The 25,513-nt window shown below is 44.6% G+C and overlaps 1 protein-coding gene and 1 long non-coding RNA gene across 21 annotated transcripts in view; one reads left to right on the forward strand and one right to left on the reverse strand.

Annotated features, from left to right (window-relative positions):
* SUSD4 (sushi domain containing 4) overlaps positions 1–25,513 on the reverse strand; it is a 148,765-nt gene that overhangs the window by 115,325 nt on the left and 7,927 nt on the right. The gene's annotated exons all lie outside the window — the stretch shown is intronic.
* On the forward strand, positions 1,423–25,303 carry LOC135970209 (uncharacterized). Its single transcript, XR_010585796.1, has 3 exons — positions 1,423–1,571; positions 23,818–23,939; positions 25,207–25,303. It is a non-coding gene; the product is annotated as an uncharacterized lncRNA (long non-coding RNA).

Here is a 25,513-nt window from a genome sequence, read left to right on the forward strand (position 1 = left end):
GCCCCCAGTTTGAAAGACAAACCATGAAGAAATATAAAACAATACAGAAAGAACAAACAGTCATTAATATCCTCAGAGACACAAGAAAGCTAGTAAAAGATGTGCTCCATTGATTTAGGACATAATCAAAGCAATGAGAAGACACAGATTCAGAAAACAGGGAATCCAACACGGAGCAGTCAAGCATCAAGATAACGAGGCAGCAAACTTAGAGAAGGGTCAGTCCTAACTGAGACGGTGATCGGAGGGCTCTGAGAAGAATGTCTGCAGGGAAAATGGAGATTTGCTAGACTACCGGTTGCATTTGACAAATAGAAAATGGTGTTAAGAAAAATTTTGAATTCTTTGGTCAATTTAGGGAAGAATTCATTATACTGTAGAAAGAAAATATTGCAAAGCAACAACAAAGTGATTGTTAACTCCTGAAAGAACAAAAAGTTGTTTAAAAAAAAAAAAAAAAATGTCATTATAGTAGACTTTTTGGCCCAGCAGTGAAAAGTATGTACAAAGCCAAGATGTAAATAATGACTATCTTTTTTTTTTTTTTTTTTTTTTTTTGAGACCGAGTTTCACTCTTGTTGCCCAGGCTGGAGTGCAGTGGCACGATCTTGGCTCAATGCAACCTCTGCCTCCTGGGATCAAGCGATTCTCCTGCCTTAGCCTTCCTGAGTAGCTGGGATTACAGGCATGCACCACCACACCTGGCTAATTTTGTATTTTTAGTATAGACGGGGTTTCTCCATGTTGGTCAGGCTGGTCTCGAACTCCTGATCTCAGATGATCTGCCCGCCTCGGCCTCCCAAATTGCTGGGATTACAGGCAGGAGCCACTGCACCCGGCCAATAATGACTATCATTTTAAACAACAATTGGGAGTCAACTACCTTGAGAGAAAGAAGAATGGGAAATGGAGAAGGAAACTGATGTCATCACCCATATTAAGAAATCAATAGGTAACAGCTAAAATTTTTAGTATCTAAATTTTATAAAGCAAGAAATATTAGTATAAGCAATTATCAAGAAATGTGAAAGTAGCCGCAGACCAGTCAGAAGTATTGGAAGTGGCTGCCTCTGAGGCGTGACTAGCACTCAGGACTGGAATGGCAGCAGAGAGACTGCTCTTTCTCTTCTGAAATCTTTGCCCAGAGGTCATGGTTTCTCATGCCTGTGTCTTATTTAATAGGTAAGAATTTTGGTAAACTCCTCTATGGACTTGTATGAACTAGTTTCATTTATGCAGTAGTATCTGGGTGACTGTAACAGAGAGTTTTAGTCCTTTTTTTTTTTCTTTTTTTGAGGGACTTAACAAAATTCACAAAGCTGATGTTCCAAGTGTGCTTGGAACCAAATCAAATGCTAATTCTATCTCACTGAGTCCTATCACAGCATCTGGCACATTGGAGGTGTTCAAAGAGTATCTGGTGAGATGTGATGATTATGCTACACTCGTGACTCCAGCCCACCTTGAACAGCCCAGAAACTCTCACTTGAAGTGCATGGAGCCTGCTGAGAGCTGGCCACTAAGATGGTGGGAAAGGACACCACCACCAGCCTTCCCACAGGAAGTACTTCGTAAGTACTCTTCATGCTTTGTCATTAACTTGTTTTCTCCTACTGCACGCTGGATAAGGGTAGGAGCTGTATCTCTCATAGTCACCATAATTTGTTCAGTTCTCAAATATTAGCAGAATGCATGAATGACATTTTGTAGAGATCAAGTATTAGCTGAATAAATTAATGAATGCCACTTTACAGAGTTCAAATGTTAGTAGAATGCATGAAGAAACTAATGCCACCTCGCAGAGCTCAAATGTCAGTAGAATGTGTCAAGGAATGAATGACGTCTTACATTGCTCAAATGTCAGCTGAATGCATGAAGGAATGAACGTCACCTTACAGAGCTCAAATGTTAGGACAATGCATGAATGAATGAATGAATGAATGAATGAATGAATGAATGAATGAATGGATGGATGACACTTTATAGAGCCTATCCACAGACTGTGTTGTGGATGAAACCTCAGGTGTCTAAATTTAGCTTGAGGTGTGAGTGAGAAATATATCTAAGTAATGAACTCCTATAAATAGGGGTGGGGAGGTAATGGAAGTTCTTGCTGCAACTGGGTGTTAATAGCTGAAGCTCTACTGCAACCTAACACCACGGGAGTAAGCCATCTGTTCAAAAGGTAGCAATTAGGACACCGCAGCCTGGAAGCCCAGACTCCAGTGCCTGCTTCTGTGAGCTGTGTACCAAATCGTCAGGACACATTGTCCCCTCCCTTGCCTGTGTCCGCTGCATAGTCACCGACTACATGGTCAGTTTACAGAGCCATCCCTCAGGGTGGCTTTTGTTCTCAAGAGGAAGGGTTGTTGTTTTTAGTACAAACAGAGGCAAAAACAAGGGAGACTTAGAGGGAGAAAATGAGGCCAAAGCACACCAAACTCCTTAAGAAAGACATGAGGAGCCCCTCAGAGTCTGATGACTGGAGGCCACCCAGCCCTCTGGGCAGAGCCTCTTTCTCAAGCAAGGCTCAATCTGTTCTACTCAAGGTCTCTGGACTCCTAGGGAATAATTGAGCTATTTTTTATTTCTTTAAAAAGGTGAATGGAAATAGTACATTTATCCAGGACAGATCTGCACAGGGTAATGTAAAAATTCAGGTTTCTTTGATTGGATTGGAAACAGTGCACTGAAAAAACTTCCCCCATGTTGAACACAGTGATATTTATGTAAACGTACATGTTTCACCAAAAATAGAGACACAAATTAACCATTGCTTCATAAAGGCAGTCAGGCTGTTTTAAAACAGAAGGTCAGTGGACTGGAAATAATACAAGGGACCCCGAGGAGTGAGGCCATGAGCTGCTGTTCTCAGCCGAATTTCTGGGTCCTCTGCTTTGTCGTCAGATCCACCAGGACTGCACAAGTACCCAGGGAACTTTCAGTCATTTAGTACAACTGAAAAAATCAGAGAAACAAAATGGGGGAAATGGCTGACTGAGGCAGGAGAGAGGCAGCGTGCGGGTCACAGAGAGCTTTGTGTGACATGCTTTGGAGTTTCTATCTCCCCCTGCATCAAGGGGCACTTAGCAGTAAAAGGATGCAATCAAATATGTGTTTTGGAGCAACTCTGTTCACCACAAGAAGGATGAGCTGGAAGAGGGCAATGCCAGGGGCAGATAACTCACCAGGAAGCTTTTCCAGTGGGCCAGGAGTGGCTGGAAGAGAGGCTGGATAAGAGCATCAGGAGAAGGGATAATGCATTTATGGGAGGAAACTGCCAGGACAGGCTGCGCATGCAGCTGCAGGGTGGCTCCAGGTCTCTGATTTGTAGGATGAGGCAGATCTTAATGCCATTCATTGTGATGGGGAACTTGGAGGGAAAGGCAATTTGAGGGAAGAATATAACTCCGTTTTAGACAAGCTGAGGTATGTGGAGAACAACTCAGAGATGTCCAGTAAGCACTTACATCTATGTCCTCATCAGAGCCAGGAAAAAATCTGAGCAGGAGAAATACATCTAGTTCCAGGTGGTAATTCAAATCACAAGGGGAGATGAGGTCACGTGGGAAGACTGTGTGATGAGATGGGAAGAGGCCAAGACAGAACTCCGGGGAGAGCGTAGGAGGAAAAGCAAAGACCAGCAAGGACTGGTTAGAGGAAGAAAAAGCAGAAGGGAGTAATATCCTGACAGTCACAGGAGGAAACTGTTTCAAGAAAACAAAGTAGCCAAGTGCTACCAAGAGGCTGAGAAAGAGGAGAACTACAAGACCCATTGTGTACATGGGTTTGGTGCTTGCACGTCTCTGAAGGTGACATTTACCAGGATAATTTCAGAGGAACGATGGGGGTGGAACCATATTGCTGTGGGTTGAAGAGAGTGAGTCGGAGATGAGGAAAGAGACTAAATGTGGACTATTATCTCTAGGAGCTCAGCTGTGGAGGGAGGAAAATGTCAGGGCAAGGGCAAGATCAAAGGAAGGTTCATTTGAGAGGGGAGAGGTTGTATACATTTGCCTGCAGAGCAGGAGTCAGCAGGGGAAGGGGGGAGGGGCAGGACAGAGGGACCCATCCCTCCAACCCGCCATCTCCCTTCTCACCTGCCATGCTCCCAAAGGTCTAATCCCTCCCCCTGCCAGGTCCCTGTCGGAGCTGGTGTGAGACTGAGGGAGTCACTGCAGCAGGGTTAGCAAACCTAGCGAGTCACCCATCAGAATCTCACAACACCTTTTAAAGGCACGATTTCTGTGATCCTCCCAGATCTACCTTCTCAGTGTCTATGGGGGCAAGGCCAAGGAATCGTCTTTGCAGAAGTTCTCTGGAGATTTCTGAGGCATTCAGACACCACTAACGTAACAAGCTTCATGTGTACACACCTGAAGCCCCATAGGAAGCAGAAGGCTGGGCCCCTGCTCTCCCAGGACTGGCCGGGCCTGAGGCCTGCCCACAACTTTTCCCCTCACACACACAGCTGTTTCCAGCAGTCTGAAAGGCAGACACTAATTTGCCAAGTTGAAGAAAAGGGGGCTCTCATTCCACCGGCTCCGCTCTGGCAGAACCACGACACTCAACTCCTTATCTCCTTAAAGCCGTCTCCTTTACCCCACAGGCCAGGAAGAATTGTGGGGAATCGAGCCCTGGAAGCAGCTGCTCCAATTGCATTCCCTGACTATGACCATACGCAGCCAAATCCTGCAGGAGCATTGTGGCTGGTGCCATGGGCTTTAGTCTAGGTCCAGCACCCTGAAAAAAGCAGAACAACACCCAGAAGTTAAACACTCCATTGGCTGAGAACTAGGGAAGCTCATGTGTGCCCATCACTTCTTTGCTCAGACAGTTCAGCTTTTGTGAAATTGGTCCCACCTCCTGGAACAGACAAGAATTCAGGCAGTGGCTTGCCCATCCTTCTGAGGGGGCAGAGGGCACAGATGGGCATCTGACAGATACAAAGGGATGCACTGACCCATTGAGGCCTCTGCTGGGGGTGCGGAGCTGGGCCAGGACTCCGTGCTGCAGCTGTGATGAAAAATGCGTCACCTTTGTGTTAGAGAAGAGACAGAAAAATTGTCCTGGAGAAGGGAAGGCTTTGAGAGCAGTGTGCCGCGGTCAAAGGTAAGGAAGGAGCTGTCAACACGCAGTCCTTTCCGTCCCCACTAATCCAAAGGCAGCTTCTGTCCGCAGTCATGATATTCAGCCTGCTTTGACGGCTGGGGAGCTGGGTTTAGAGGCTCTGGGCAAAAGATCCAGGTAGAGGTCAGGTGAGCTCTTCCCCACAGGAGGGGAAATGTGTCCCTTCTCAGCCCTGTGACCTAGTTAGACAGGTAGTCAGAGAGAGAGAACACATGCAAACAGGCCCTCACTGATAGAGAGTATGTCAAAGGCTGCTGAACTCCCCAGAGGAACATCTCTTAAATCTCTATTGTTTCAGAAATCTAGTAAGCGCTTAGCTGAAACTGACCTCTAGAAAAAGACACACTTGACCTCATCCACCTAATTCCCTGTGTGTTACACATATTCGTTTAATGCGGTTTGCATGTTATGTGCCGATTGTTCTAATAGAATAAAAGCAACCTTGATTGCTAAAATATACATGTTTGATATGGAAAGTCCTAAAGCTTTCTTCCTCCTCTCGAAACAGATATTGTAATAATCTGGTGTTCTCTAGGGAGGTGTTTTTATTTTTCTTTGTGTTGCTGCTGTTGTAAATGTTTTATAAAGCCCAAAGGTAACAAGAACTGTGATGGTGCTGGGCCTGCCTGGTACTCCTGTCATGGGGCGCCCATCTGTCCCCTACTATAACATGGGAACCCGAAATGCAGAACCAGATGCCTGTCTGGGTACTTGGCAGGCCACAGGCACTGCTGCAATTAGCAAGCTGGATCATGATTCAGCATCTGACGCGGGCAGCCTCCACCAGAGCATAGCGGACAGCTTAAAAATAGCAAAGCCGCGGCTGCATCTCTCTAGCCCAGGCTCCACACGAGGCAGGGCAGCTGCCGCCAGCAGAGCCTGGAGAGGGTCCCACCTCCCACCCACCCCCTCTCTGTCCTCCCCAGATCCACCTTCCAGCTGTGAAGGCTGAGTGGGAAGCAGAAGGGGCCGGCTCTCATCAAGCACCCCCACTCAGAACGCCCGATGCAGAAATGCCTCCAGATCCACTGACAGGGCACCCACGTGTTGTCAGGTTCAGGTCTTGTTTTAAATATACAAATGGAGGGACAATCAGCATGGCTCCCCTATGCCCCAGGCACCATAACAACTGCACATGCAGCTACACCCACGGAGGGTGTTCCCAACTCTCCCTTCCCAGTTAGTGACCAGTGGTGAGGGTGAGTGAACGTGTCACCCAGCCTCAAGAAGGGAATGGAAAGAGGCGGACTTTGTGCTCGGAGAGGCTTGGGTACAAACCCATTTCACCCGTCTGCCAACAGGGATCACCATGCCTCCTGCTCGCCTGTCACCACCTCTGTCTTCGCCAAGTTAAGTAACTTCTCGGGGCCTCAGAGTCTGGTATGAAACAGAGCTAATGATTGCCCATTTGCTAGTCATGTTGAGTGTAAATGAGGCAACACACAAAGCACTGAGGAGGGTGCCCAGCCTAGACGAGCCTCCAAAAATAAACATCCCTTGCCTTTCCTACTTCCTTCCTAGTCATGGCTGAGGTCTGCCCTGGTGGACCACAGCCACAGTGAAACCAGGGGTGGGAGGATGGGCGGGGGGCCTGGGTATCCAAGACAGAGAACCGCAAAGGGCCCTCAGTGTCTTACTGTTTGTCTAGTGTTCACTGAGGTCATGTTCTCTGGGTCAGTGATATTTTCTAGATGAAACTGCAATGTCCTCAGGGCTGATGTTGTCTTTAAAAACGTTCTTTCTACCGAGGAACCCAAAAGGAGATTTAAAATAATAGAGAGGGTTGCCATTTTTCTGAGACTACTGTTATTGAATAGATGTCCTTTCTCCCCAAATTAATCTACAAAATTAACAAAATGATTCCACAATTTATCCGGAAGAGTGATTTCATAGGACTAGCTGAGAACATTTTGAAAATGAAGAGTAATGAGTGGGGATTTGCTCTATCCGATTTTAAAAGGTACAAGTAGTAAAATAGTGTGGTTCTGGCACAGGAAGAGACATCAAATCAATGGAATATAACAGAAGGCCAAGAAACAGACCCAAATATCTATACAATGTTAGTATATTATGAGGGTGTTATTTCAAAACATTGGGAAAAGGATAGACTATTCAACAAATACTGTTGGTACAACTGGCTGACCATTTGGATAAAAATTAACAATATCCTTACATCTCCCAGGACACAAATTGACTAAATGTTTAAGTATAACAAATAAAATATGAAAAACACAGGTGGCTATTTAAACAACCTTGGGTTGGCAAAAACTTTCTAAGCATAATACCAAGTGGCAGAAACCATAGAGAAAAAAGTTGACTGCATTATCATCCATGCAATTAAAGGCCAGTAAAAACTGCAAGAATGATCATTGTTGATATGTGAAACGTCAAATATTTGAAAAGAGTTTTTACAAATTAATAAGAAAAAGATTAAAAACACTAGCAGAAAAACGGACAAAGAACATGAATGGAATTCAAAACAATAAACACAAATAGCCAATTAAAAAGAGGAAGGCTCTCTACACTCCAGGCACACTGGCCTTCTTTCGGGTTCTTGAACATTCTATGCTACCTCCCGACAGAGGACCTATGTGCTAGCTGTTCCCTCCACTGAGAACACACTCTCTCTTGATCTTCACCTGGTTCAAATCTATCACCTCTCCATGCAAAGCTACCTTTCGCAGGAAGCCTTCCTTGAGCACCTCACCCAGCTGGACCAAGTGAGCTGCTCCCTCTTCTCCCTTATAAGCTCTTTCAACGCTAAGTCGCTTTCCTTCATGGCACTTTTTACAGCTTGTACTTATTTTTGTGATTATTGGACTGTTTATCTCCCCCACTGAACAAACTGCCTCTGTTTTTGCTGACCAGTGCATGTGCAGCATGATGGTGAAATAAATTATAGGGTATGCACAAAATAGAATACAATACAGTGAGTTACAATGATGCTCTAAAAGATTTATTTTTAAAAGATTAATAAAAATATTATGATATATTGCTAAGTAATAAAAGTAGGTTACAAAACAATGTCTATATACTATTTGCAGGGAGAATGAAGATATACAGAAAAGAGACACACATCACTTTTCTAACAGAGGGTTAGTGTGACATTTACTTTGTTAATGTTGCTCATCTGTATTTCCTAAAAAATTCAACAATGAATACACATACATCTCCATATATATAGCTGCTTTTAATAAGGGAAAAAGATTAAAACTAGCTATGGTTTCCCTCTGTAAACCGTGGAGTCCCTGTGCAACTGCTGTAGGAACCACAGTGGGTTCCCTTTCCTTGTCTTCTCCCTGACCCTTCTCCACCCTTCCAGCTTTATTTCCACCACCAACAGAGTAAGAGAACATGGCCCAGATCCAAACCAACATGTCAACCTCTGTTGAGCCACCTCCAAGTCCCAAGTTAGCCATTTTCAGGAAATAAAAACTAAATGTATGAGCACACAGCACTTTAGGAAATCCTGAGATTTCCACTAAATAGCTAGATTCCCAAAAACAGTTAAAATGGAATGTGAGTCATAATTTTTCAGGAACCTGTCTATGCTTAGCCTTCAGAACTGTCTTCTCAATAAATATATGTAGACAGCCTGACCACCTAAGAAAATGGAGCAAGGGCATTTGCAGGTTTTAATACTGCACAGCAAAGATCATTCTGACAGTATTTCAAAGAGATGGGTGATATGACGTGTTTGGCATACATGGTGTACAAGATAAGCAAGACCTAGAGAGGCAACATTGTCAGCTGCTAGGGATAGAGTGGAAATGGCAACAAGTCTCTCAGGTGAGTGTCTCACACAAAAATAAATTTCGTGAGTGTTCAATTACACCCACCCGCCTGGTGCAGTGAACACGGTAAGACTGTGCTGATGTTGCACTCTCCTGGGGGCCTCCTTTCCTGAGATTAACACTGGTCTGCTTATTTGTAGCTAAGGGAAGAGCCACTTTGCACTTAATGCACTGAAGGAATTGCTCAAGGATTGCTCACCCCCAAGAAAGGCTTAGCCTTGAAGGGCTGCCAAGGACAATGTTCACTTTCCTTATCAGTGTGGGTTCAGTAGGTTCAGTCTGGTCAGAGTGAGACTCAAACTTCAACCCCAGAAAAACTCTCCAACACTTCCCATGTTTTCCACACTCTGCGGCCCTCGTTTAATCGGGATGGACATTTCCCACTGGGGACTGAGTGTGCTCTTCCTAAATCCAAGCAGGCCTCCCTAACACGTGTACACGTGGAGGGCAGGCAGAATGCTTCCTTGGGCCCATGTGGACAATTTTCCTGAGTTCAGAACATTTAGCGCTCCTTCTTACGTTCAAGGCTAGGTATTTGGAAACTAAAAGAAAAACAGATTCTGCAGAAATAATCAAAACTTCCTCTCTGGCCTCTCCTCACTTTCATTTATAACTTATCTACCCTTCTCTTACCCTCTCCTTCTCTATAGCTCATTGCTCTTACTTAAGGGAAAACTAAAGTTAATATGAGTAATTTGTTATTAAGTGTACATATACACTATTCCTGTCACACACTGTAAAGAAAATAGATAACTGGACATTGTGGTAACACCAGTGAGGATAACTTACATTGAAGTGGTGCTCACAAACCGACAATGAAAATGCTGTCCCCAAAGTCACTCGTGAACTGAGAACACGAGGCGGTCTTTCATTCTCATGGATCCCCCCAACCCCTTCAGAGGTCCACACCGCTGACCCCCTCTCAGAAACCGTCACATCTCTGGCTTCGGTAATGCTGTATCTTGGCTCCCCACCAATCTCTGTGAATATTCTCTTGGTATCTTGTGAGGAAACTGAGGCAAAGAGAGGTTCAAGGACATGTCCAAGATCATGTGCTTATTAAGAGATGCAGCCAGGATCCAGATCCAGGCCCTGACACTCCCTCTGATCATGTGCTTATTTAAGAGATGGAGGCAGGATTCAGATCCAGGCTCTGCCGCTCCCTCTCCCGCATCCCTCAGGGGGATCCCTCACAGTCCCTGTGTCCCTCAGTCCTCTCCCAGGACCACTACTGAACACTGATTATAATTACCGCTGCCCATAAGACGGTTCCTACATCACATTTATAACGCCAACATCCGGCTTTCTATCACTTATTCTCAAATGCCTGCCGGACAATTCCACCTGAATGTCAAAATTTAAATATCTTAAGACCAAACTCATCATCTTTCTAAAATAAGCTTTTCTTCCTGAAATCTCCATTGCAGTTAATGACTCCAGGCTTCTCTCCCATGCCTACACTAGAAACCCCTGGCTGCAACATCTTCCTTGGTCTGCCCTCTGCCCTCCAGAATTGTCTTTGAAACGTGCACCCTGGCTTTCTCTGCTGCCAGTACCTCCTCCGGGCCTTCAGCACCTCTCACCTGGAGCTCCTCCTCCTGGCTACCAGCTTCCATGTCTTCCCTCAGCCTCCCCTGCATACTGCAGCCGCCAGGCCAATCACCCTAGGGCAGGGTTGCTCAGCCTCAGCCCTATGGACACTTGAGGCTGATCATTCTTTGTTGTAGAGGCCATCCTGTGCATTATAAGATGTTTCACAGCATCCCTGGGCTCCACCCTCTAGATACCAGTAGCACACACCCTCTATTCCATCCGCTTACCCCAGTTATGACAACCAAAATTGTCTCCAGACATTGCCAAATGTCCCCTGGGGGACAAAAATCACCCCATTTGAGAACCAAAACCCTAAAGTATGACTTAAACATGTTCCTCCATTCGGAAACTCTCAGTGACTCATCAATGGCCTCCTGAGGAATCGATAAGAAGAAAATAGTTTTCAAAGATTAGGAAATTCATTTTCCTATTTATGATTCCCCTTCTCTCGAGGTTCTGGGCTTAACCACATTTGGGCTAGGGTTCCAGGTATACAGGAGAACGAAGGTCTAAGAGGAAAAGCAGATGGCATTAGCTGGCAAATCCATCCATGGTCTTACATTCCAGGCTCCCATGGCTGAGTGCCCCCCAGCCTGGAAGCAGTGAGGCAAGGAGAGGTGAATATCTGGGCAGGCCCCAGGGCCAGATGGCTTGCATTTGGGACCCAGTCCCACCACTTCTAATTCTAGGACCCTCAACCTATCCTTTAGCCTGTCTCTGCCCCAGTTTCCTCCTATGAAAATAGGAATGAAAATGGTACCTAATTCATAGAGTTGTTGTGAGGCTCAGTGACTTAATTTATGTAAAAACCCTCAAAAGTGCCTGGCATGAAGCAAGTAATTGATAAATGCTACCCATTCATATTATTAATATTGTTACTACATTTCCTGCTATATTGCCGGTCTGTCTCCAAAACATGCTCTTGGTACACGCCAAAGTCAGTCCTTCCCTGGCCATGAACCTACCTTATGCTTGCCCCAACAAGGCCTATGTTCATGTTTTCTGCTAAAATCCTCTGCGGTTCACTTCCTCCTGTTGAAATTGCACACATATATTTTCTTCATTCAACAAATGTTTATTAAGCTCCTACCTTTTTGTTTTGTTTTGTTTTCTGCGTGAATGTGATTTTTCTTTGTAAAAAAAATGCTTTGTAATTTTTGTGGGTACTTAGCAGGTATATATATTTATGGGGTACATGAGATGTTTTGATACATGCATGCAATAAACAATAATCACATAATGGAAAATAGTGTATCCATCCCTTCAAGCATTTATCCTTGGTGTTATAAACCATCCAATTACACTCTTTTAGTTATTTTAAAATATACAATTAAATTATTTTTGACTATAGTTACCCTGTTGTGCTATAAAATACTACGTCTCATTCATTCTTTCCAATAATAAATTTTGTTTGTACCCATTAACCATCCCCACTTCCCTCCCACCCCACCTCCACTCCCCTCCCACTCCACCTCTACTCTCCTTCCCAGTGTACACGTCTTTCAAGGCCTAACTTAAATGTCATCTCTGTCACAAACTCTCCCCTCTTCAAACAAGTGAGAACAATCTTTCCTGTTCCTGAAGCCCACAACCCTCTGATTATGTGCCCAACATCTTATGTCATGACTGTAGGTGACAGAATCACTTCCCAACTAAATAAATCCCAGCCCCTACGGTAGAAGCCCTATTCGGGGATCAGTAGATCCCCTACAGAACCTGGCACAGAATGCCTTAGATTAATTATTTCATGCATGCATTTAAGTGAGAATTACTAAGTACTTCCAAAGTACTTAGTAACTTAATGCTCAAATGCATCCATGAAATAATTAATCTAAGGCGCTATTTTACAATATTGTGATTTCTTGCCCAAGACAAGCATTTTAAGGCATATGAATATTGAACTTCTGCTGGACTAAGCCGCATATTCTTGCTAACCTGTAATGTAACCTTAATATGTAACAGAAAAGTTTTCAAACTTTCCCACTTGTTAAAGGTCTGAAACATGACAAATACCATTTCTCCACTTTTTAAAAGTATGTAAGTGTTGCATTAATATTCTCATATAAATCATTAACTGCTTCATCCTGCTTTTGCTTCTGAGTTGGCTTTGATGATTTCACCATAGTAAGGCATTGTAAAACCTCACAGTTTATGCTCATGAATGTGAGGTTTTGAGCATGAAGGTCCCTCGTCATGTCTGTTCCTGCAAGACAGTCTGGCACAGGAAAAACAGTTCATTCACGCTACACAGTGTTCATGAAACAATGGGCTCCTGGCCACCAGGGAACCCCAGAAAACGGCCTGAGAGTTTGGGCCTCTGTCCTCTGGAGATAACAGAAACAGCTGTCAACAATGTTCTGGACAACATCAGAAAGGAACCTGTCACTCTGGCCTTGGGCCTGCCCACATGTCTGGGCAGCTGTCTGCCAGCGCTCCTCAGCCAAGCTGCAGGGGAACTGTAGAGCCCCAGCTGAGGGAGACTGAGACATACAGAAAAAATGAGGTGACAGAGGACGGGGAGTGACCTTCCTAAGGAGGTAAGTCTGAAGGACTATAGCTTACTGAAACTCCACAAAAAAGTACAAGGTGTTCCCTATAACCAGGGGACGCCATCTGAAGCCAGAAGAAAGGCAAATGCATTTGAGGGAATTGAAAGAAGTACTTAGCTGGGCGCGGTGGCTCACGCCTGTAATCCCAGCACTTTGGGAGGCCGAGGCGGGCGGATCACAAGGTCAGGAGATCGAGACCACGGTGAAACCCCGTCTCTACTAAAAATACAAAATATGAGCTGGGCGCAGTGGCAGGCGCCTGTAGTCCCAGCTACTCGGGAGGCTGAGGCAGGAGAACGGCGTTAACCCAGGAGGCGGAGCTTGCAGTGAGCCGAGATCGCGCCACTGCAGTCCAGCTTGGGAGACAGAGCGAAACTCAGTCTCAAAAAAAAAAAAAAAAAAGAAGTACTTAGTGGATCATACATATATGAAATACATTCACCAAGCAAAAACAAGGGGGTGGGGAAGAGGCTATTCAAGAAGGTTTATACAATGAGATCTCATCATACCCCAGTCAGAATGGCTATAATGAAAAAGATTTTAAACGATCATAACAGATGTTAGCAAAGATGTGGAGAAAAGAGAACTCATACACTGTTGGTAGAATTGTAGATCAGTACAAACTCTATGGAAAACAGTATGGAGATTTCTCAAAGAACTAAAAGTAGAACTACCATTTGGATCCAGCAATCCCACTACTGGGTATCTACTCAAAGGAAAAGAAATCATTACATTAAAAAGACACCTGTACTTGTATGTTTATGGCAGTACTATTCATAATAGCAAAGATGTGGAATCAACCTAAGTGCCCATAATCAAATGACTGGATAAAGAAAATGTGGTGTATATACACAGCAGACTACTACTCAGCCATAAAAAAGAAGAAAATCATGTCTTTTGCAGCAACTTGGATGAAACTGAAGGTCTTTATCTTAAGTGAAATAAGCCAGGCACAGAAAGACAAATATTACATGTTCTCATTCAGAAGTGGTTGCCAAAAAAGGTGTACACATGGACCTGGAGAGTGGAATAACAGACTCTGGAGACTCAGAAAGGTGAGGGGGTGGGAAGGGGGTGCAAGAGGAGAAATTACTTAATGGGGTCAACGTACATTATTTGGGCGATGGATGGAAACCCTAAAAGCCCTGATTTGACCACTCTGCATGCATCAAAATTGTACTTGTACCCCATACATTTATACAAATAAGTAAACAAGGGTTTACATGAATTTAGGGAGAACAAGATTCATAGGCAGTAAGAATAATACATGCATGTTGGCTAGCATTCACTGAGCTTGTGTTCTGAGTCATACCTACTGTAAGAACTTTTCCTTGTATTATCTCATTTAATCCACATAAGCCTCAAGAGGTGGACCCTGTTGTGATGATTCCCAGTTGTCTGGAGGAAAGCAAATGATGTTACAGAGAAGCCCCATCTGAGAGAACACACTGGGGTCCCCGTCCCAGCTCTGCCACTAACCAGTTGTGAAACCAGCACCTCACTCTACTTTCTGGGCCTTCGTTTCCTCATCAGTAAATAAGGCAACCTCTATGGCCCCTTCAGCTCTTACATGACAAACCCCAAGCCCAGACTGAGTGGACTACAGATCTAAACAACAGGAACATTCATTATACTTCTAATATTCAAATGGAAAAGAAAAAACTTTGTTTTTTCTTTGTTAATATGCAATTAAACCATCCGTTTAGAACAGTAGAAACAGTAGCATAATCACAGTTCTAAAGTCCATAATGCTTCAATATGTCATAACAACATGCTGAATTACAGAGATAACTGAGACAAAAGCGTCATTTTTGCCTGTTTATTGGAATATTTCTCATTCTGCCCATATTTTCAGTGGGAAAAAAATAAATATGATTTTTTTCCACTCATAATTTTCTATAACTCAGGCTTTTGAATCTTACCTATCATTCATCTCTGACTTTCCCGTCCTGCCTAGCACAGTGCCTTGCATATAACAGACTCCACATATATTTGCTAATCAGTCTACCTGTTTTATATCTATTTATTCTTATACCATGTAGACAGAAGCCACTCTGTAACAAGTTTCCAAGCCAGTTGTGGCAGGAAACTTTTCTAAATTGCAGGATGCTTTCAATTACCTTGGTGGGTGAAGGATTAAGTTAAAGGGACAGCTCTAACGTCTACCAGTCCAAATAGAGTTGCTGGCCAGCACTGCCCACTTTTTCTCTTTAGGCCTTCCCAGTACACTACCAACCCTAGCCTAAACGTGCATAAGCCCAAAACCTCAATCTCTTGAAAACTGTTTCCTTCTCTTTGTGATCTGTATTAACAGTTTAGGTACAGACTTACTCTAAGCAGTTTGTTCTAAGCTTGTGATTTTTTTTAAAAGCTTGTTGGGTTAATGAACCCATGTGAGATTCTGCTGAAAGCTACAAACCCACTTCAGAGAAATGCACATGCAAGTCTTCATACATGTTCAGACGTGGGGCTGGGGGACGGTTCAGACACCTCCAGGAGCTGGTCCATGGGCAAGAAGCTAAGAAGTTCTGGGAGGTGCTAAGCAGAGAGGGGCAAGCAAAGAGACTGAGACCACAATGGACGCAGCCACCATGCCCTCTGCCAGGGAGCACGAGACTCCTTCTCTAACAAAAAGGCCTGCAGGTCTCATAACATGGGCCTGTTAGAACGGCACCAGCACCAAACCTGGACTCATGAATCATTCAGAGGTTTTAACTTTAAATATCAGAAAAAGAAAAAAGAACAAAGAAAATGTTTTGAGTAGGAGAGAAGAAAATGTCCCTTAAAAGATAAATTCAAAATGACTTAAAAAAATATATGTGATGGTCTCCAATTACTATGGATATTAACTCATCAGTTCTCTGCAGGATAACTCCCCATAATAATTCAATATTTACCTGACCTAAACCAGGGTGGGCTCAACGGATGGCCTGGGGCGCCACTTGCAATTGATTTTTAGTGGCCAGCAGCTGTAATCGAATAATGTGAGTGTCTAGCAGTAGTCTGATTAGATTAGAGCAAATGTTATGGCTCTGTAATTTGGAAAATTCTGCAAATTTGAGTTTCCAGATCATCTCTGGACTCCATCATCAGTGCCCGCATGAATAGCAGACACTTAGGAAATGTTTGATGAATGACTTAATGAAATGCATGAATAGGTAAGCTAATGGTTTGTAGCCCCTGTCACCTTCACCATATACAAACACTGGCAGTTTCATGTGGCTACACCTTTGCTCATGTTCTTTTCCCCTTCTTCACCTAATTGCCACTTCCTTCAGAACTGAGCTCCAGCATCATCTCCTCCTGGAAGCCTTCCCAGATTTCCCCTAGCTGGGATAAGAGCTCTGGGTTCCTTACAGCACCTTTTCATCAGAATTAACATTTGTCTTCCTTTGGTATCTGCTAAGAGCTGAATTGTGTCCCTCTAAATTCACACATTGAAGCCTTAACCCCCAATATGACTCTATTTGGAGACAGGGCCTTTAAGAGGTAATTAAGGTTAAACGAAGTCATAAGGTGGGGCCCTAATCCAACATGGCCAGAGAGCACTCTCCCGTCCCCACTCCTGCACCCACACCAAGGAAAGGCCATGTGAAAACACAGCAAGAAGGCAGCTGTCTGCAAGCCAGGAAGAGAGCCTTCACCAGAACCCAGCCCTGCTGGCACCTTGATCATGAACTTCCAGCCTCCAGAACAGTGACAAAATTAATTTCCACTGTTTAAGTCATCCAACATGGTATTTTGTTAAGGCAGCCCAAGCTGACGGAGACAGTATCCCACATAGGCTCGAGCTCCTAAGGGCCAGGACTGTACTGTGTTCTTATTTCTAGTCTTAGCACCTAAGGCAGCCCTTGAACATAGTTAAGCACTGAATACATTATTGTTGAACAAATGTAAGAGTGGATGAAGATAAGAAGCCAGAAAGACTTCCTCCCTTTTCCACCCTTAGGACTGACTACAAAGCCATGGTTGGACCTTCATCACTGTCAGTGAAAACCTCAATACTCCAGGTGCTGTCACTCCCAAGAGAGGGGCAAGGCACAAGTCAAGGCCAGACATCAACCCTCTCACTGTCCTCCCTGCCCATCACTGCAGCTGTTGTTGCCGCATGACTCAGATGTCAGAAGTAAAGAGGAAAGGACAGAGCATTCAGAAATAATAAAACCCTTGGCTCATTGATGTCCTTTATTCACACAGTAGCAGGTCTTAGCTGTTCAACTTGGCTGTGGAGTCTTTCAACCCTTAATCAAGCTATGAGTACTCAACTGGGATTATGTACGTATGCTGTGGTTTGAGAGATAAACAAGAGGAAAAGTATAGTGCCTGCCCTCGAGGAATCTGTAATGTGGCTGGAGAGGTCTGATATTAGGGTTTGCTCTCAGTCCTTCCCACATTTGTAAGTTGGTAGACAAAGGTTTACTGAGTATCTAGAACACACAGGCCACAGTCAGGTGAAAAAAAGATGAATCGGCTGTGGATCCTAGCTTTAAGGAGCTTTTATAACTAAAAATATAACAATAACAATGAAGATACCAATATTTATTGAAATCTTACTACATCATATGCATTCTTCTGTATGTTTATATAGATTTAACTTATTTAATTCCCACAACAGTTCTATAACATGGGTACTATTATCCCCCATCTTACAGAAGAGGAAACGGAGGCAGAGGCAATTAAGCTGCTTGCCCCATATATAAAGCTACCAAAACAGTAGAGCAGGGATTCCAATCTACCCAGGATTGCCACATGGTGACAGGGCCCTTCTTTCCCTCATCTCTAGAATGATACAGCTACACTATGTGCAAAATTTTCATATGTTGGTGAAAGGATAGGAGGGGGCACAACATCAAAAGTAGGGGCACAGTCAGTTGGGAGCAGGTGGGTCCAGCGGCAGCTTGCTCAGCCAGGTGCCCTCAGTCCCCACTCTGTCCGGGAAGACCCCGCAGGGGAGCAGGAGGCTCCTTGCAAATCCCAGCCCAGATCATCTCCTGGGCTCTCTCCAGCACCCCACACCATGATCCTAGTGCTCTGGGAGTTCTGAGAACACAGAGATTTCCTGGAGCTGGGGAGGAAGCCAAGGACCATCTGAGAGTCTCAGGAGGTTGTGGCAGTGAGATGGAAGCTGACAGAGGGGTGCCCAGACGCAGGAACAGTTGTGGAAAGGCCAGCTGGAGGAGAGGGCACAGAGGCTTAGGGTAGAGTCAATGAATGGGGTCAGCAGGGCTGACATGAATTTTGCTCCATCCTTGCTTTCCCAAGTCCACGCATCATCCTGGGTGCATTCGCTCATGTGAACATATGGCCATCTCACTCTTCAACCTTATGAAAGTGTGTGTCACTTAATCCAGTAATGGTACTGAAAGAATAGTTTCAATGTAAACTGAAGGTCCAGGAAGCAATGGGCTGGTACAGTCTTTTGCATTTCCATGGACGTTAGCTTAGGCTACGTCACTGAGAACATGACCCGGTTTAGCAACAACATCAACACAGCAGGCACCATAAGAAAATACCAAGTATTAGAAGACCAAGGCACGTAGGCAGCAAGATGCACACAAACCATGCAGCAAAGTGAAGGTAGAGGCCAGTAGCCAACTCTGCTTTTGATTAAAGCCCCTGTTAACCACACTGCATGGAGGAAAATGAGAAACAGCAATTTTGATAGCAGCAATGACAGAGTAACAGGAGTCTACCCCTGAGTGTGGCTGCAGTATTCCACCCAAGATGCAAAGGCAACTGCTACAGAGATAGGGTAGGTTCACTCCCAGCTTTAGATACTCTGTGTGTTTGAAGAGCTCCCAAAGAACTGGGTCTTCCTTCATCTGGAGATGACAAGGGGTAAGAGCTCTCTGTGAGCTCATTTCCATGTAAATGAAAACTTCAGCAGCAGATTTTCAGCAAAGCCACTCTCGAGGGGACAGATAAATGCTCTTCTACCTCCTTAAACCATACAAGACCCTCCCTGATTAATTCAAAGCCCACTGCACAGACTGCACTTTAAGCAGCACTTCCTCAAATCAGGCCCTGGCATTCCAGGGGCCCACACGTGGCAAAGATCTAGGAAGGTCTGGGGCCGAGAAGAGGCTGCAGCAAGTGACTCTCAGCAGGCTACCAGGTTGCTTCCCTGAAGGGCTCTGAGGCTGGACTGCAGAGGATTTCCAGGCATTCTCGCAAAGGACTAGGAATCCCAAGGTCTCCAGCCCACAGACACCCAGAAGCAGCATCCTACCTGCAAAGCTATAAAGAGAATTCCCAAGAGTTTGAGAAAGCAGGCAGCTGGAGGTGAGAGGAGGCAGTCAACAACAAGGATAGGCACTTAGTGAGTCACTGGATTTAAATGCAACTGCCGGTTCACCCCACTGTCCTACCTGAGCCCAGCGGGGCGAACTCACCATGCCCGCACACTTCCAGCAACAGAAATAGCATGCTGGATAAGGGGGAGGCAGAGTGAGGGATGCATGGAGCACCTCTCTCCATCACGGACCTCCGGAGCACCTATAACAAATCACTTGCCTGCTTCACATGTTTAATTTCTTTTTCCTGAAGCTTCTGTAGGCACACAAAAGGAGCCGACTGGGCTTGGGCCAACAGCTATTGAGAAGTTCCTCTCAACGCCACAAGGACCTTCTCCATCTCCAGACGTCACCATTCACTGAACATGCCAGCAGCAGGCACTGAGAACAGACTGGCACATCCCATTTTGCAGCAAAACAGCTCCTCCAGCTGCCTGACATCATGTCCACACACAATGAGCTTTCACGGGGGTCAAGACCTGCACGTGGGAAGGCATTTACATGCTGTGCAGAGCATTCCTTACCCTCCCTTTGTACTCAGGGAGGCAAAAGGCAAAAATAGCCCTAGGTGCAGTGGAGAGATGTCTCCCTCCAGATGCGCAATAATTACTCTGTTTTGTATTTATCAAATGCCTCTGACACTGCCTCCTGTATACCAGCACACCCTATGTCCCTGTGAAGTCCAGAGGAACAAGCCTTATGGCCCCTGATTTACAGATGAAGAAACCAATGCGTGGCAAGGTTAAGGGACTTGCTTCAGAGATGACAGAGCTGGTCACAGGGGATGGGGTGACAGAGAGATCACTCTCTAACAACTGAATATTTTGAAGATGAGCTGACAGCCAGAGAAGACTGAATCTTTGAAAAACTCAAGGACATGGCTGCCAAAAAACTTGTGCAGGGAGAATCTGTATCCGGAACGCTGAGCATATTTTTCAAAATCCCAGTGCCCCAGGACAGAGGTAGGGGCAGCAGCAGGGATGACGCCCCCTGGCCACCATCACTGCAGTATTCAGGTGACAGACCCCTCTGCTCAATGTCCCCAGGAAGGGAAACACTCAAAGCCACTCATGGCCACACTGACCCTGCTGTACTCCTCCTCTTAGCTTTGTCCTCCCATTGAAGGCTAGAAAGCTACTCGGGAGGCTGAGGCAGGAGAATTGCTTGAGATGGGGAGGCAGAAGCTGCAGCAAGCCGAGATCGTGGCACTGCACTCCAGCCTGGGCAACAAGACTGAAACTCTGTCTCAAGAAAAAAAAAAAGAAAGAAAAAGAAAAGGTTCTGGCTCTTCTGCAGCTGAGCCTTGGACAGTTCTGTGTGGATTCTCCACCCCCTCAGCATAGGCTGGGGGGACAAAACAAAGCACTGCCCTCAGGAAATTTATATTCTAGTTTGGGCTACTTAGGAGACTCGCATTGACCTAGGAGGGTCAATTGACCTACGCGAAGGGTCGCATTAACGTAGAACCCTTCTGGTTCTGTCAACTTTCTGTCCAGTTGATATGGGCATCCAGAATTCAGATTACTTAAACAGTAACCGAATAATATACAAATAAGTCTCCTGCCCCCAAATAAGAGGCGCAATCAATTGCCAGAATAAAGTGTTGTTGGTTTCTTACAAATTCTTATTATGACCAATGCTGATGGTCAGCATAACTCCTCAGCCTCCTTACTGGCTTCTCTTGACACTTAAAATGTGTCCCCTGGGCTTCATCTTCAAACTCTCCTATCTGTTCATTCTACCCTCACTTCCTGTGAAACCCAGCTTCCCCTGCAGCTCTAGCGACCCTCTCAACGTAGATGACAAACAAATTTTCATTATCAGTCCCAATCCCTCTCCTGAACACCAAAGTGAGTTTTCAGCTGTTTGATAAATGGTGCCCAGATGGATGTCCTGCAGGTGACGCAAGCTTCCTCATCCAGAATGAACTCATTAGCTTTCCCTCTGAATGACCACTGCTGGAGCTCTGCTAGTGGCTCCTCCTGCTCCTCCATCCTCATGTCCAGCCAGCTGTCCGGCCTCAGTGAATTCTCCCTCTCTGCGTCTTTTACCTCCATTTATTGTTCTCCAGTGAAAGCTCTCATCACGTCCCTTCTAGGTCAATGCGAGAGTTTCCTAAGTAGCCCACACTAGAATATAAATCTCCTGAGGGCAGCGCTTTGTTTTGTTCCCCCAGTGTATCCTCCACCTGTTCACTAATAGATGCACAATAAACACTCAATGAGCAAAGGTCTCTCTACTTCTTTTCCACTCCCACATTGTTAAAGCATTATTTTCTAAAACAGATCAGATCACTCCATGCCCCTGAAGACGTATCTTGTAGGCTCCCAGCTGCTACCGTATAAAGTTCAAATTCCTAAACATTGTTAGCTGGGCATGTGAGGCCAGCCTGCTTTTCTGGCCTCTTCTCTTCTCAATCTATTGGCCCTTTACTGAAGCTGCCTTGAGCTACTCCTTGTCTCCAGTCCATATTATTTCTCATTCAAATCTCTGCTTTCCCAATCCTCTCTCCTGAAAAATATCACCTTCTGACACCTTCTCTGCCTGGAAAATTATTTTATTGTTCAAAGCTTAGCTCAAATGTCATATTCCTTGGTAAGCCTTCCCCTGCTCCTCCCGCTCCCCAGAGTCTCTGAAATAAACCTCCACTACATGACATACCATACCAAATCATGACAGTTAGTCCTATAGGACTATTGAGGCCAACAATTGCTTCATCTATTCCACAGGTCTACTTTGGCCTGTGCCATTGGGTATTGGGATGCGTTGTTATGCTATACCCCTTCAGGACAAAGGAAGCTCTTGGTAGGGCTAACTCCAGCACAGTGAATGTAGCAAGAGTGCATTACCAGTTCGTTGGTGGTGATGTTGGTGGCTCAAATAGTTATGATACTTCCCTCAATGATGCCCCTGATTCTCACAACCATGGAAGGCAGATGGTCCAAGTATTGTTGTCTTTTCACAGATAATGAAATTGAGGCAGTAATTAGGTTACTGTCACTCAGCCAGTTGGTGACAATAGCATGGAAAACTGGCCCTATGTGTTTTCTACAAGACCCTATACTTTTTCAAGTCTTTGCCTCAAAAAAACTTAAGTCATTATTAAAAGCAAATGATTATGTTTGTAATCCCAGCACTTTGGGAGGCCAAGGTGGTTGGATTACTTGTGGTCAGGAGTTCACCTGGCCAACATGGTGAAACCCTGTCTCTCCCCAAAAATTAAAAAAGTAGCCAGGTGTTATGGCACACACCTGTAATCCCAGATGCTCAGGAGGCTGAGGCAGGAGAATTGCTTGAACCCAGGAGGCAGAGGTTGCAGTGAGCCAAGATGGCACCATTGCACTCCAGCCTGGGCAACAGAGCAAGACTCTGCCTCAAAAAAAAAAAAAAAAAAAGCAAATGAGCACCTCCCATCTACAAAACAATGCTGTAAACAGAAGGATGATAGAAAAAAGCCTAGTCCACCACTTACAGTTAAGGGGAATAATCTGGGCAAGCCTTTTAAATGTCACAGAGCAATTCAGACCATATTGTTCTAAATCAGAGGAACTGTACATTTCTAAAATATTACACCCCCTTTTTGTGTAAGTATAATTTAAACACTTAGGCCAGGCGCAGTGGCTCACGCCTATAATCCCAGCACTCTGGGAGGCCAAGGTGGCCAGATCACGAGGTCAGGAGATTGAGACCATCCTGGCTAACACGGTGAAACCCCATCTCTACTAAAAATACAAAAAATTAGCTGGTAGTGGTGGTGCGTGCCTGTAGTCCCAGCTACTCAGAGGCTGAGGCAGGAGAATGGCGAGAACCCGGGAGGCGGAGCTTGCAGCGAGCCGAGATCACACCACTGCACTCCAGCCTGGGCGACAAAGCGAGACTCCATCTCAAAAAATAAATAATTAATTAATAATAATAATAATAATTTAAACACTGAGGTAGCCTTCATCAGCCACCGAGTATATGCTGTCATGTTATGACCGAAACGTACAGATGAGCCCCCCCAACACACACACAAAACGTTAACTGAAAATGCATCCTTGGGTTAGATTCTAACGTTGACACTCAGAGTTGGTTAATAGTGGTAGCTTAAAAGGACTGTTGAGAGCCTTTCACAAGATTAATTCTAAACCTATTAAATGTTTACAAAATAAGCAGATCCTATTGTTTCTTGCCTGGAGAAAATCAGAATCTAGGTTTAAGTATTTAGGGAAGTCTGAAGCATTCTTCTACGTACTGAGAATCTGAATTTGAAACTAGTTAGAACAGCAACAATGCTGTGGATACAAAGATGTTAAAGAATCCACCATAAGAATGCTTTTTTTTTTTTGAGACAAGCTCTTACTCTGTCCCCTAGGCTGGAGGGCAGTGGCTTGATTTCAGCTCACTGCACTTCTGCTGGGACTACAGACATGTGCCACCACACTCGGCTATTTTGTTGTTTGGTTTTTTTTTTTTCAGATGGAGCCTTTCTCTGTCACCCAGGCTGGAGTTCAGTGGCACGATCTCGGCTCACTGTAACCCCCACCTCCCGAGTTCAAGCGATCCTCCTGTTTCAGCCTCCCGGGTAGCTGGGATTACAGGTACATACCACCATGCCCAGTTAATTTTTGTATTTTTAGTAGAGATAGGGTTTTGCCACGTTGGCCAAGCTGATCTCAAACTCCTGACCTCAAATGATCCACCCACCTCGGCCTCCCAAAGTGCTGGGATAACAGATGTGAGCCACCGCACCGTGCCCATTTTCTTTCTTTCTTAAAAAGAACCTCCCTCTTACTGATTCACCCAATTCAACCACATATGTCTTTTATAAATGCAATCAGACCCAAAAAATAAGGTCTTTTTATATTGTGTTACTCTGAGAAAAAAACCAATATAATGCATGGGTGATCCTCCCTGCTCATTTCCACTTCCACGCTGGTAATTCTGGGAGACAAAAGTCACAAATTTCCAACAGAAACATGAGATAACCAGGCTACACCTTCACTTGCAAAGAACGTCGCCCTTACTCATCCTCTCTTGAAAACTCAGTGGATTGGGATGATAACGAAATGATCACTGATCAGGTTTACCAGGTTCTGCAATTCTTCTTACTCCTAAGAACCAAAATCTATTCCTGGAGACTGGGTGTGCACTCTTGGGTACACAGATAGGGTCATGCTTCTGTCTGCCTGCAGGCCCCGACGTGCTGTCGCCTGCACATGCCTCTGTTACACAGGGGAGGTTCATCTATAATGGCACTCCCAAATTTATTGTCCTTTCCAAATAATATCAAGAATTATTTTGACTTCTCTGATGTTCCCAGTTTACCTTAAGATTAATAAAGCAATTACAATACTCTCAATTAAGAAGCTATTTGAGCAACTCACTTAATTATTTCTATTTTTTTTTTCTTCAGTGGATAGTTTTCTTCTCTCTTAGGGCAGTACAACATCCTTCTTCTGAGAGAAGAAGAAATATTGGGCCAAATTCTTTCCTAAAACACAGCATCTTAAGCTCATACCATCTAACATGACTTTCTGAGTAAGTGACTCTCAGATTTTACAAACTGTCAAACGTTATTTTTACTTCAAATTTAACCTTTTAGGGGGAACTTTTACACACATTCACAAACCTCAGATTTCTTTTTCTTTTTTTTTCAGTGACAGGGTCTTGCTCTGTTGCCCAGACTGGAGTATACTGGCACGATCATAGCTCGCTGCAGCCTCAAATTCCTGGGCTCAAGTGATTCTCCCAGTTCAGCCTCCCAAAGTGCTGGGATTACAGGCATGAGCCACCGCGCCTGGCCAGATTTTGTTTTTTGTTTACCTTTTGACATATACTAACTAGATTTTCATCTACATCATACAGTTGAGAAGATAAGTTCAAAGTCTGGACCAAAATGACGAAGAGGAAACAAAGAGGAAAGTCTTGACCAATAGAAGATATCACTCCTAATCAGGCTTTGTCTGATATCTGTGGAACCCTGGGACAGCAACCTCACTGAGGACATCTCTTGAAATTTAACAAACAACAACAAAAAAAGGCAGAAATCAAAAAAGAGAGAGAGAGAAATACTCAAAATCTCTTCCTTATCTTACTAGGTTGTTAAGAAAATTAAAGGTGGCGATACAACTAAAAACATCTTGCAAACTGTATACTTGTCAAGTGCTTATCC

The sequence above is a fragment of the Macaca fascicularis genome, chromosome 1 (genome assembly GCF_037993035.2).
Source record: "Macaca fascicularis isolate 582-1 chromosome 1, T2T-MFA8v1.1".
NCBI classification, from domain to species: Eukaryota; Metazoa; Chordata; class Mammalia; order Primates; family Cercopithecidae; genus Macaca; species Macaca fascicularis.